This window comes from Triticum dicoccoides, chromosome 1B, assembly GCF_002162155.2.
Source record: "Triticum dicoccoides isolate Atlit2015 ecotype Zavitan chromosome 1B, WEW_v2.0, whole genome shotgun sequence".
NCBI classification, from domain to species: domain Eukaryota; kingdom Viridiplantae; phylum Streptophyta; class Magnoliopsida; order Poales; family Poaceae; genus Triticum; species Triticum dicoccoides.
In genome coordinates, this window is record NC_041381.1 from 656,724,800 (window position 1) to 656,735,298 (window position 10,499).

Below are 10,499 nucleotides of genomic sequence, written 5' to 3' on the forward strand. Positions count from 1 at the left end.
AGATCTTGCGGCCGGAAGAGCAACATGGCCCTCATGAGCGGGACAGCTCGCAGATTGATGCATTCAGAGAAGTGGTGGACATATGTGGTCTAGCGGATCTGGGATATCCAGGATTAGACTGGACTTGGGAGAAGAAGGTCGCCGGCGGTCACTTCTGCCGCGTTCGTTTGGACAGAGCCTTGGCTACACCTTGCTGGTCGGGCCTTTTCCCGTTTGCTTCCCTTGAGCATCTCACGGCGGCCAAGTATGACCATGTTCCAATCCTTTTGGAGACTGATCTAGCTGACACAAGTGTGCGGGCCAACCAAAAGCGCTTTCGCTATGAATGCATGTGGGAGAGGGACACGCGGTTTGGCGACATACTCTCTGAAACATGGAATTCAACTGGCCGAGCCAATACTGTAACGGAACTTTCGGGCAAGCTAGCATCGGTGGCGGACAAGCTACAGAGCTGGGGGCGAACCACCTTCGGTGGGGTGAGGGCAGAACTTCGCCGACTACGTAAGCAGCTTGAGGCGCTACGCTCGCTCCCCAACTGAATGGAACCATTGAGAGAAGAGGAAAGAGTGGAAGCTCGTATGGTAAAATTGTGCCTAAGGGAGGAGATTATGTGGCGCCAGAGGGCACGAATCCAATGGCTTCCGAAAGGAGACAGCAACACTAAATTTTTTCACCGTAAAGCAAGTGCTCGGAAGGCCAAAAACAAGATCGTTGAGTTACAACGTCCAGATGGTTCTGCATGCACGGACGAATATGAGATGGCGGAGATGGCTAGAACGTTCTACAACAATCTGTACACCTCGAAAGACACGGTGGGCATCGAGGAAGTTTTGTCACATATACCCTTACGGGTAGATGCTTCTATGAACGCATCGCTTATTGCACCGTACAGCAATGCCGAGGTGAAAACGGCTCTTTTTCAGATGTTCCCGACCAAGGCCCTAGGACCCAACGGCTTCCTTGCGCACTTTTTTCAACGACACTGGGAGTTTTGTGGTGATGAGGTTACTGCGATGGTGCTCAGAGTTCTTCAAGGAGAGGATTCCCCGAAGGAGATCAACAAAACGTTCATTGTTTTAATACCCAAGATTGCTAGTCCAAAAATTTTAGCACAGTTTCGACCGATAAGCTTCTGCAATGTGATCTACAAGATTGCATCCAAGGCTTTGGCAAATCGGCTCTAGCTCATTCTCCCCCACATCATTTCCGAAGAACAATCCGCATTTGTTCCAGGACGTCTTATTACAGACAACTTCATATCAGCCTATGGGTGTCTCCACATCATGAAAACCAGGAAGTTGAAGGGCAACATGTATTGCGCGTAAAAACATGATATGATGAAGGCCTACGACAAGTTAGAGTGGAATTATTTGGAGAGAGTTATGCTCAAACTGGGAATCAGCCCTCTTTTTACACAAAAAGTGATGCGGTGTGTCACATCGGTCTCGTTTTCGGTCATCTTTAACGGTGGCAAGCAGGAGGAGTTTCAGGCTTCCAGAGGACTCCGGCAGGGCTGCCCTATATCCCCATATTTATTTTTATTGGCTGCTAAAGGACTCTCTTGCCTTCTGAAATCCACGCAACTGGACGAGACTGTAAATGGCATCACGGTAGAACCTGGCGCACCTGAGGTAAATCACTTGCTTTTCGCAGATGATGGTCTTTTATTCTTTAATGCTACTCCTGAGATGGCAAGTAGAGTGGATACCCTCCTCCAGAAATATTGTGCGGCTTCGGGACAACGAATTAACAAGGAGAAATCCTCCATATTCTTCAGCAAGGGATGCACAGAAACCTCGAGGCAAGAGGTAAAGCAAATACTTCAAGTTCAAAATGAGAAGTTGTCCGAAAAATATCTGGGCCTCCCTGCCGATGTAGGGAGAGCCAAGGAGGGATCTTTTAAATACCTTAAGGACAGGATTTGGAAGCAAATGCAAGGTTGGATGGAGAAAGCACTTTCACTTGGAGGGAAGGAGGTGCTCATCAAATCTGTGGCTCAAGCAATTCCTACATACTCTATGGCGTGTTTCAAACTCCTTAGAGGCTTATGCCAGCACATCAATGGCATCTTGAGGAAGTTTTGGTGGGGATCGAAAAATGGAGAAAGAAAGACCACTTGGGTATCGTGGGAAGTCATGACGCAGCCGAAGTTCGTGGGAGGTATGGGGTTCCGCGACATCGAGCTCTTCAACCTAGCCTTGCTTGCAAGGCAAGCTTGGCGTCTTCTCCAGGAGCCAAACTCTCCGAGCGCCCGGATTCTTAAAGCAGTTTACTACACTACCTCATCCATCCTTGAAGCTGAACTAGGCAAGAACCCCTCACAGGTTTGGCGCTCCCTGATGGAAGGAAGAGACACCTTACGACTAGGATTAGTAAAACGAATCGGCTCCGGTGAACATACTAACATGTGGAGTGATAATTGGATACCACGAGACTTCAAGCTCCGACTAGTATGTCCCAAAATGCTGAACCCTCCTCAGCTGGCTTTCGAACTTATTAACCCGATCACATCATCTTGGGATATGGACAAGCTTGAGACTCACTTTTACATGATGGATAAGGAAGCAATCTGCAATATCCCGCTAAGCTACCGTGTACGGGAAGACTTCTGGGCATGGCATTATGAACGGAAGGTAATATTCACTATCAAGTCAGCATACAAGCTTCTGTCCGCAACAAAATAGCAACGCACGGACTGGCTGGAAAACAACGAGGGTCACTCGCGTGTTGATTCAGATCGCAGGTCTTGGTCTATGCTTTGGGGCGCTGCAGTTCCCTCAAAAGTACGTGTTTTTGCCTGGAGGTTGGCAAAGAGTTCTATTCCTACAGGAGAGGTATGGAAGCATCGGAGCATGACTGGCTCGGCGGAATGTTCGATCTGCCACGCAGCAGTCGACACTTGGCGCCATTCTCTCTTTGACTGCCGCATGGCCCGGTGTGTCTGGGCCCTCACTGAAGAGGACCTGTTGGAAACAATCATCTCAAACAGGGAGACGGATGCTAAGTTATGGATGTTATGGCTTGTTGACACTCTACCTTCGGCGGACCTAGCACAAGTGCTGGTCACCATGTGGGCCATCTCGTGGGCAAGACGTCGGGCTATACAAGACAACCAATTTCAGAGTCCACTAAGCACCCACACTTTCATCAAGAAGTTTTTAGCCGAACTAGAGATGCTACCGGACAGAAAATCAAGACCCAAGAACATGCATGTAACGTCCAGGGACTTGCATGTAAATAGCAGGGACCCTGCATGCAACAGAAGGGGATCACGTGGTTCCCAATCGGTCCAACTGGCTCCCGCCCGAGCATCATGACGCTAAAATGAATGTGGATGCCGGGTTTTCCAAGATCGGAGATAGAGCGGCCTCAGCAGTGGTATGCAGGGACAAATGGGGCAAGTACCTAGGTGCCTCGGCAGTCATCTATGAAGGCCGATCTAACCCTACCATCCTCGAGGCACAGTCTTGCAGTGAGGCTCTCTCACTTGCAGCAGATCCGCATATTCAATCATTTTGTGTTGCATCAGATTGTCTGTAAGCAGTGTCGAACATACAAGCTGAAGTTCCCTGCAACTATCATTCCATCTTGCAGGATATTAAATATCAAAGGCGGCAATTCCAGGATGTAGAGTTCATACATAAAAATAGAAAGCACAATGGAGAAGCCCATGCCTTGGCAAAGGCAGCGGCTTCTCTAAGTCCCGGGCGCCACGTGTGGCATAGCATTTTGCCCGAAATTATCTGTATCCCCTTGTTTTTGAACTTCTAATAAAGGATACAGCAGCTCAAAAAAAGCAGACCCGTATAATAACAACCCGTATAAGGCGTTTACAGTTCGATTGAAAACTGTTTTGCGGGTCGAAATCGTGCGCAGCAGAGTAGACCTCGTTTGTGAAACTATATAATTTGAAAAAAAAACTTTCGCCGGAGAAATTGCAACAACACTAGTTCATCACAAACTACATGATCATACACTAGTTCATCACATATTACAAGATTATACATACTACATTGTTCTACAAGTATTGAGGGGGGTGGGGGATCTCGCGACGGCGTGGCCGAGGTCAATGTACCAAAATGGACGAGCTCGCGGCCAAGGACGACGCGGTGGGGGAGCTCAGTCCTCGTAGTCGGAGATGACGAGATCGATGAACTTCTGCCTCTGCTCCTCGTGGATGCGCTGCCACTCGTCGTCCTTGTCCTTCGCGACAAGGTTCGCCGCGACCGCCTGCTTGAGCATGAGGTCTTTGAGCTCCTCATCGTGGCCGGCACTCCGTCTCGTCGCGCAAGCTCCGTTCGGCAATGGCGGCCGTGACCGCGACCGTGTCGACATCCGCCATGAAATCTTCGTGACCGACTACCCCTCGGCGGTCGATCTCCTCCGGCTCCTGCTTGATGGCGACGAGGTCGCGGTCATCCGGCTCCTTCGACCACTCCCTCTTCACGGGGAGAAGCGACGCGCCAGAAGAGGAAGATTTCGCAGCATGAGAAGAGCCCACGGCCGAGGAGGGCGTACGCCTGTGCCGACGGTCGTACTCCTCCTTCTCGTAACGGAGGAGCCTCGGCGGCAGCTTGAGGCCCTTGTTTGTCCACTTCCTCACCGTGCGCTTCCTCGCGCCATCCGAGCGGACTCGCCGCTCGAGCTCGGGGTTGCCGCCCCCGCCGGAGCTGCCACCGGAGCTGCGGCCGAAGCTCCACATGCGTCCCCACATGGCGGTTGGAGGCGGAAGGGGGCTCACCGGCGGCGAGAAATGTGAGGGGGAGTGGGGAATTGCGGCAAAACGCGGCAGCGGGGGGATAGGGTTTCGACCCGTATCTTCCCCTCAAACCCGTAGATATACTGCTTCTGGGGGCGGTTTACGAGCTGCGGTAAAAAAAATTACGGGCCGGGCGAGTATACGGGCTCTGTTCTGGCAAGAAAATTGGGCCGTGCCCATATACTCGCCGGAATTATGCGGATTCGCGAGATATATGGGGTCTGCTAGAGTTGCTCAAAGTACGTGTAAGTTGTGAGAGATGTGGGCTGGCAGCATTTCGCTGTGCCTTGGTCCATGGGCTTGGCGAAGCGTGTGGGAACACTTAGGACGAAGCCGAGCGAACCAATCTGTGGTTGGATGGTTAGAGGGCGAAGCGTGTGGGAACACTTAGGACGAAGCCGAACCAACCTGTGGTTGGATGGTTAGAGGGACAGTAGTATCCCAGCCCACTCGGGTTCAAGTCCAGGTGCTCGTATTATTCCTGAATTTATTCCAGGACTTCCGGCGATGCGCTTTCAGTGGGAGGAGATGTTCCCGTCACGATGAGGTGCCTACGGTGATTTCGTAAATCTCAAGATGATATGCCGGCTCAGTCTCTCGATGGTGCTTGATAGGGTGTGCATATGTGCGTTCATAGGGGTGAGTATATGCGTGTATGTATGAGCGCTTGCGTTTGTACTGTGTTAAAAAAAATTAGGATGAATCCGATGGTGGAACACGGTCCTGCGGCAAGAAAACGAACGTTGCATATTTTTTATAACCCCTAAAAATATATTTTTAAGTAAAAAATAAAGTTGAGATAAGTACTAAAAATTAGAGATTTTGCATGTTCACCTCAACCATAATATTGGGAGGCTGGCTGACTTCGTGAGAGCAACTAGTTAACGAGCGCTCCTTCGGGAGCCTCGTAACGATCAACGCCATTTCGCGCGCTCTCAGCCGCCCGCCACGTGTCGCGCTCTGGACGCTTCCTTCGAATTTTGTTTCATTTTATTTCTACATGCGTTTTTAGTTTTTTAAATGGTTTTTTCCCGGTTTTTTCGACATTACGGTTTTCCACCGGTCTTCCTTAGCTTTTGGATCAAAAATAAATTTAAAAAAACAATTTTTTTGCGTCAAAAAACGTGTTTTCTTTCTTTCATGATATTCGCGGTTTTTCTTTCGCCAGAGGCACGGTTTTGCTTTCGCCAGAGTCACGGTCGTTTGTCTCGGAAACGAAAAGAAAAACACGTTTTCTGTTTTTTTCTTTCGCGAGAGGCATGATCGTGCTTTCGTGAGAGTCACGGCCGTGCCTTTCGGAAACGAAAAAAATGTGTTTTTTGTTTTTTTTCCTTCCGCGAGAGGCACAGTTGTGTTTTCGTGAGAGTCACGCCGTGCCTCTCAAAAATAAAAAGAAAACGTGTTTTCTGTTTTTCTTTACTTCCACGAGAGGCACGGTTTTGCTTCCGCGATAGGCACGGTTGTGATTCCGCGAGAGGCATGGGCGTGCTTCTTTCAGAAAGGGAAAAAACCCGTGCTTCCGGTTTAGTTTTTTCGTCCAGATTTTTTCGTGAAAAAAAGTTCATCAAAACCTATCAACATTAAATCTAGTTTTGAAGATCTCGATGCGAGGAATCCAACGATGAAAACTGTTCGAGATTTGTACGCACTATTTAAGAGATAAAACATTTTGAATAAGCAGATCTATGAAAAAGGGAAAACTCGCAGGTTGCGGCAAGTGGCACACATGCAGAGAAATAAAGATTGCATATTTAAGAGGAACGTGGTCGAGGTGGGTGTGGCCGCGTGGGTGATGAAGAGGTGGTCCTGACGTATGGCGAGTAGCGGGCCGCAACCAGTGACGCATGTCCCGTGCCCGTCCACCGAGATCCCCTAGATGGCCTACCCCTCCGCTCCACGCCCTTGCGCTACACCTGGGCGCGCCAGCGGTACTCCTCCTCATCAGTGAGCACCCGGTCGAGCACCGAGAGCAGCCTTCTCCACGTGCCCGTTGGGCCAGAGACGGTGGAGGCGGCCGCCTTCTTCGAGGCGAGCGCCTGGAAGCGGGAAACCGTGCCAGGGATGTGGAGAGGAGGCAGCGGCGGGTGAGGCGGAGCGGGGCAAGGGAGAGGAGGGAGGTAATGGTCACATGGGGGCGGCGGAGAACCGATCGGCGGCGGGGAAGGCGTCCGTGGGTGAGGTGGGGGAGATAGCAGTCCTCTTTTTCAGTTTTTCTTCAGAGAAAGAGTTGGAGAGAAACAAAGAAATCTTTGATTGTTTTTCCATAATTAAGCAGATCGTGGGGAGGGAGATCCACAAACCGTGGGGAAGGAGACTGCAGGCCACACACATCTGCGGCAGAACATTGATGGTGTGCCGTTCGATCCGAAGGCACACCATCAAATTAATATGAACTATTATATCTCATTACATGGATCCGATCGGATGATTCAGGTTATCCCGTGTACACTTTATGGGTGTGGCTTTTATGGGAATTTATATTTGTTGTTTTTATAGTAGTATAGAAACAGCAAGGAAACTTGTGCCAAGTTGCCACACCATCGGACCACATCCACGACAAACAACAAAAAAGAAAATAAAGCAAGTGGTGCAAACCGGAATTGTAGACCCAAAATGTAGTGTAAAATGGTCGAATTCTAAAATATGTGCAAATGTGTCAATTTGTGACGAACGGGTGCTCGAAACTAGAATTAACTTCTTTTTTAATTTAGCTTTACAGGTTTCATGTCAAAAGATCTACCAGAAGTCCATAACCATTGAATAAACATTACAATACTAGACCGTGAAGGCGCGCGTTGCCGTGCCTGTCCATTCTAAAAATTATAATAGAAATATGTGAATGATATTTGGGAATTTCAAATGATTTATATATTTTGAATGGTTCATGTTACAGTGCCTTATGTCCACAGCCATAGAGAATGATTGTCTGATTTTTTATAGAAGAAATATTATTTAATTAAGCCACACTCTGCTTGAATATGCGACTTCAAGTTCAGTTCTAACACAAATATATCACCGATAAATAGATAGCCTCCAGTTCTGAAGCACTAAAATACCATTGCTTTTTTGTGTAATTGTGTTTGAACACCAATGGGATGAATATATAGAAATGCAAACCTTCCTCCTGATAGGACATATGTGAAAATTCAAGGTCTTAATTAGGTTGACGTTCAGTTGAGCTAACACTAACACTACATACACATTTCACATTGCCAATATTTCTACCATCAGCACGTGCTTTACCGGTACCATTGTTCTGAACCAAGGGTATATGCTTTAGTTCTAATGAATGGGATGATGTCTTTGAATATGACTCGTTGCAACTAATCCAAATAGAATCAGAAATTCAGAATTAAGAAAAAACAGCTAGTAATATGCTCAGGTCAAGCAGCAATACATGATACACGGGCAGATGCGAATGATGTATATCCCATAATGACCCGTGAGAATCAGTCAACAAAATACATTCACCCGATCAAGAGAAGATTGTAATTTGTACCATCCTCGCGGTGTAGTGACAGTCTTCATGTTGACTCAAGTTCAGAGGAAGTAGAAGGAAAAGGGGAGAATGGATGTCTCTCCTTCCCGCTAGAAATATATCGCCGTTGCCAAAGATCCCTTTGGTCGGTTGCAAGAATTGGATCCGAGTCATAGATGGAGGTGCTAATAGCCAGAAGGTTTCCAGCGGCATCTACACACCGTCTCTTCTTCACTGCTTCTTTTTCTTCCCCATCAGCGAGCACCCTAGCATCAAAGGAAGCTACCGCAAAACCATGAGCCTCTGCTTCCTGCCGCTGGGAGGGTCAATGTTGTGCGAACAGTGATGGAGGATCAGATGACATAGAGGATGTTGTGGTCTGCTGCTCAGGGATGGCGTACGACAGTCAGGCATAGGTTTTAGGGAGGGTCTGCGGCACTGTGAGGAGGCCGCCGCCGCCGCCGCTGCCATCCATCACCTGGAGAGGCATGCGACCCTTGTGTGCTCCCCTGCCCCATGCGGAGATCTCGACCGTCTATTCACGATCGAAGGCTACAACGCATCACTGAATTAGAGGGCCTCCAGGTCGTTCTTCGGAGCAGCAGCCCGTTTAGTGTTGGGCCAGCCGAGACGTTTGTGGCGGAGAGGTAAAAAGGCTGCGGGGCACGCGCAGTGAAACGACGGGGCGATCCACAACGTTCAATGAGCTAATCCAACGGTTTACAATGCCAAATCGCTGTGGAAGGGCCTAGGTGGCTGCATTTTACTGTTTAGCAATATGAAAATAAAAGAACTAGAAGATTGATTACAATATTTTAATGACAGATGGTGGACAAAACAATCTGCAAGTTGCAATCATGGACAACAAATAAAGGAAGGTTCTTCAGAACTGGATTTAGTTGGACAAGAACAACGTAAAAGTTAGTGGTGCCCAGATATGAAGGTACCAACCAGTGGCGTGCAAACTTAGTAGGCAATCACGGTGCTGCTTTTAGCAAACCATCTGACAACCATTCCGTGTAACTGGGGATACAAGGATTGCATCGAAGATTAAAATCCCTCTCAGAACTGAAGATGACACAAGATCTCTGGTTTTCCATATCGTATGATACGAGCTTTTCATTCCACGCAAAGACATGGAAAAAGATCGATTTGCATTCCATATCGACTGCGACAAATGTACAAACCTCATTGTGGCCTGTAGTCTTTGAATGGGTCAGATGTATTGAATCTCCGCAACTTGCTCTTTTTATATTACTAGTATATATGAATTAACTTTGGCAAGTAACTAGATTTCCAAGATCTAATAGAAGGGGAAAATGGTTCGATTTTATTAGTTGCATCGGAAAAATAGAACACAATATGCGGATGCCATGAAAAACTTTTTTTCTATTTGTCCATCGACCAGATCAACCTTGCACGGAGTGCCCAACTCAAAAGTGAACAATGTAACCTGCAAATGATATTAAAAATCTCTTAATTAACTAATTTCCATACATGGAGATAGTAAGTAAGCAAAGATATGTGACAATATAAACAATTTTTCTCAAACAAAACACACATAAACACATCAATTATACGTTAATATCAACAACAAAACAAACCTGCACAGTTGTCTCCTTCATGCAACGCGTTGCCGCACGAACGAGTGACGGCAGCCCACCTCTGTAGACTGATCTGAGCCAAATCTGCGGCGGTAAATGCATTGCAAATTGCCAGGAGGTTCGCTGAATGCGTCACTACTTGGCAGCATGCGCGGCTTGGTTCGAATGGCCAGTGCGCACCTTTTCTAATATTGAACTTACAGTGTTCCATCACCTCATCTTTTTCAATGGCAGCTTGAGACTTACTTGCCCATGTATGGTTTGGGAAAAAAGAGACCGTCACAAAAACTACGAGGTAGAACATGGCAACCGCTCTAGCACTAGCCATATCAATCAACTTTGAAAGATGCAGACCAATACTTATGAAGGCAGGTGACTCGGTATATGTATGTTTTTGATCGATGTGTGATTGTGTATAACCTAGGCTCTCTATTTATATAGGCAGTGTGCTATGGGAAATGCCACTTATCTTCATGCTTAAGTTATGCATGGGTGATATCTTGCTAGAAAATTTATTGGCTGCATTTGATTCATTTAGTAGGTTCTACTCCCTCCGTCCAGCTTGATTGGACCCATGAGCCAACTAGCGGAGTCCCTATTGGTAAGGCCCGGACATTTAAAGCACTAAGTTTCTGCCCTTAATTCTTGAGTTTTTCAC

The 10,499-nt window shown here is 47.6% G+C and overlaps 1 long non-coding RNA gene across 1 annotated transcript; it reads right to left on the reverse strand.

The window, feature by feature from the left end:
- Positions 1 to 9,374: 9,374 nt before the first annotated feature.
- LOC119311378 lies at positions 9,375 to 10,263 on the reverse strand. The gene is made up of 2 exons (XR_005151038.1): positions 9,842 to 10,263; positions 9,375 to 9,690 (listed from the first exon to the last, which is right to left on the reverse strand). It is a non-coding gene; the product is annotated as an uncharacterized LOC119311378 (long non-coding RNA).
- Positions 10,264 to 10,499: the final 236 nt, after the last annotated feature.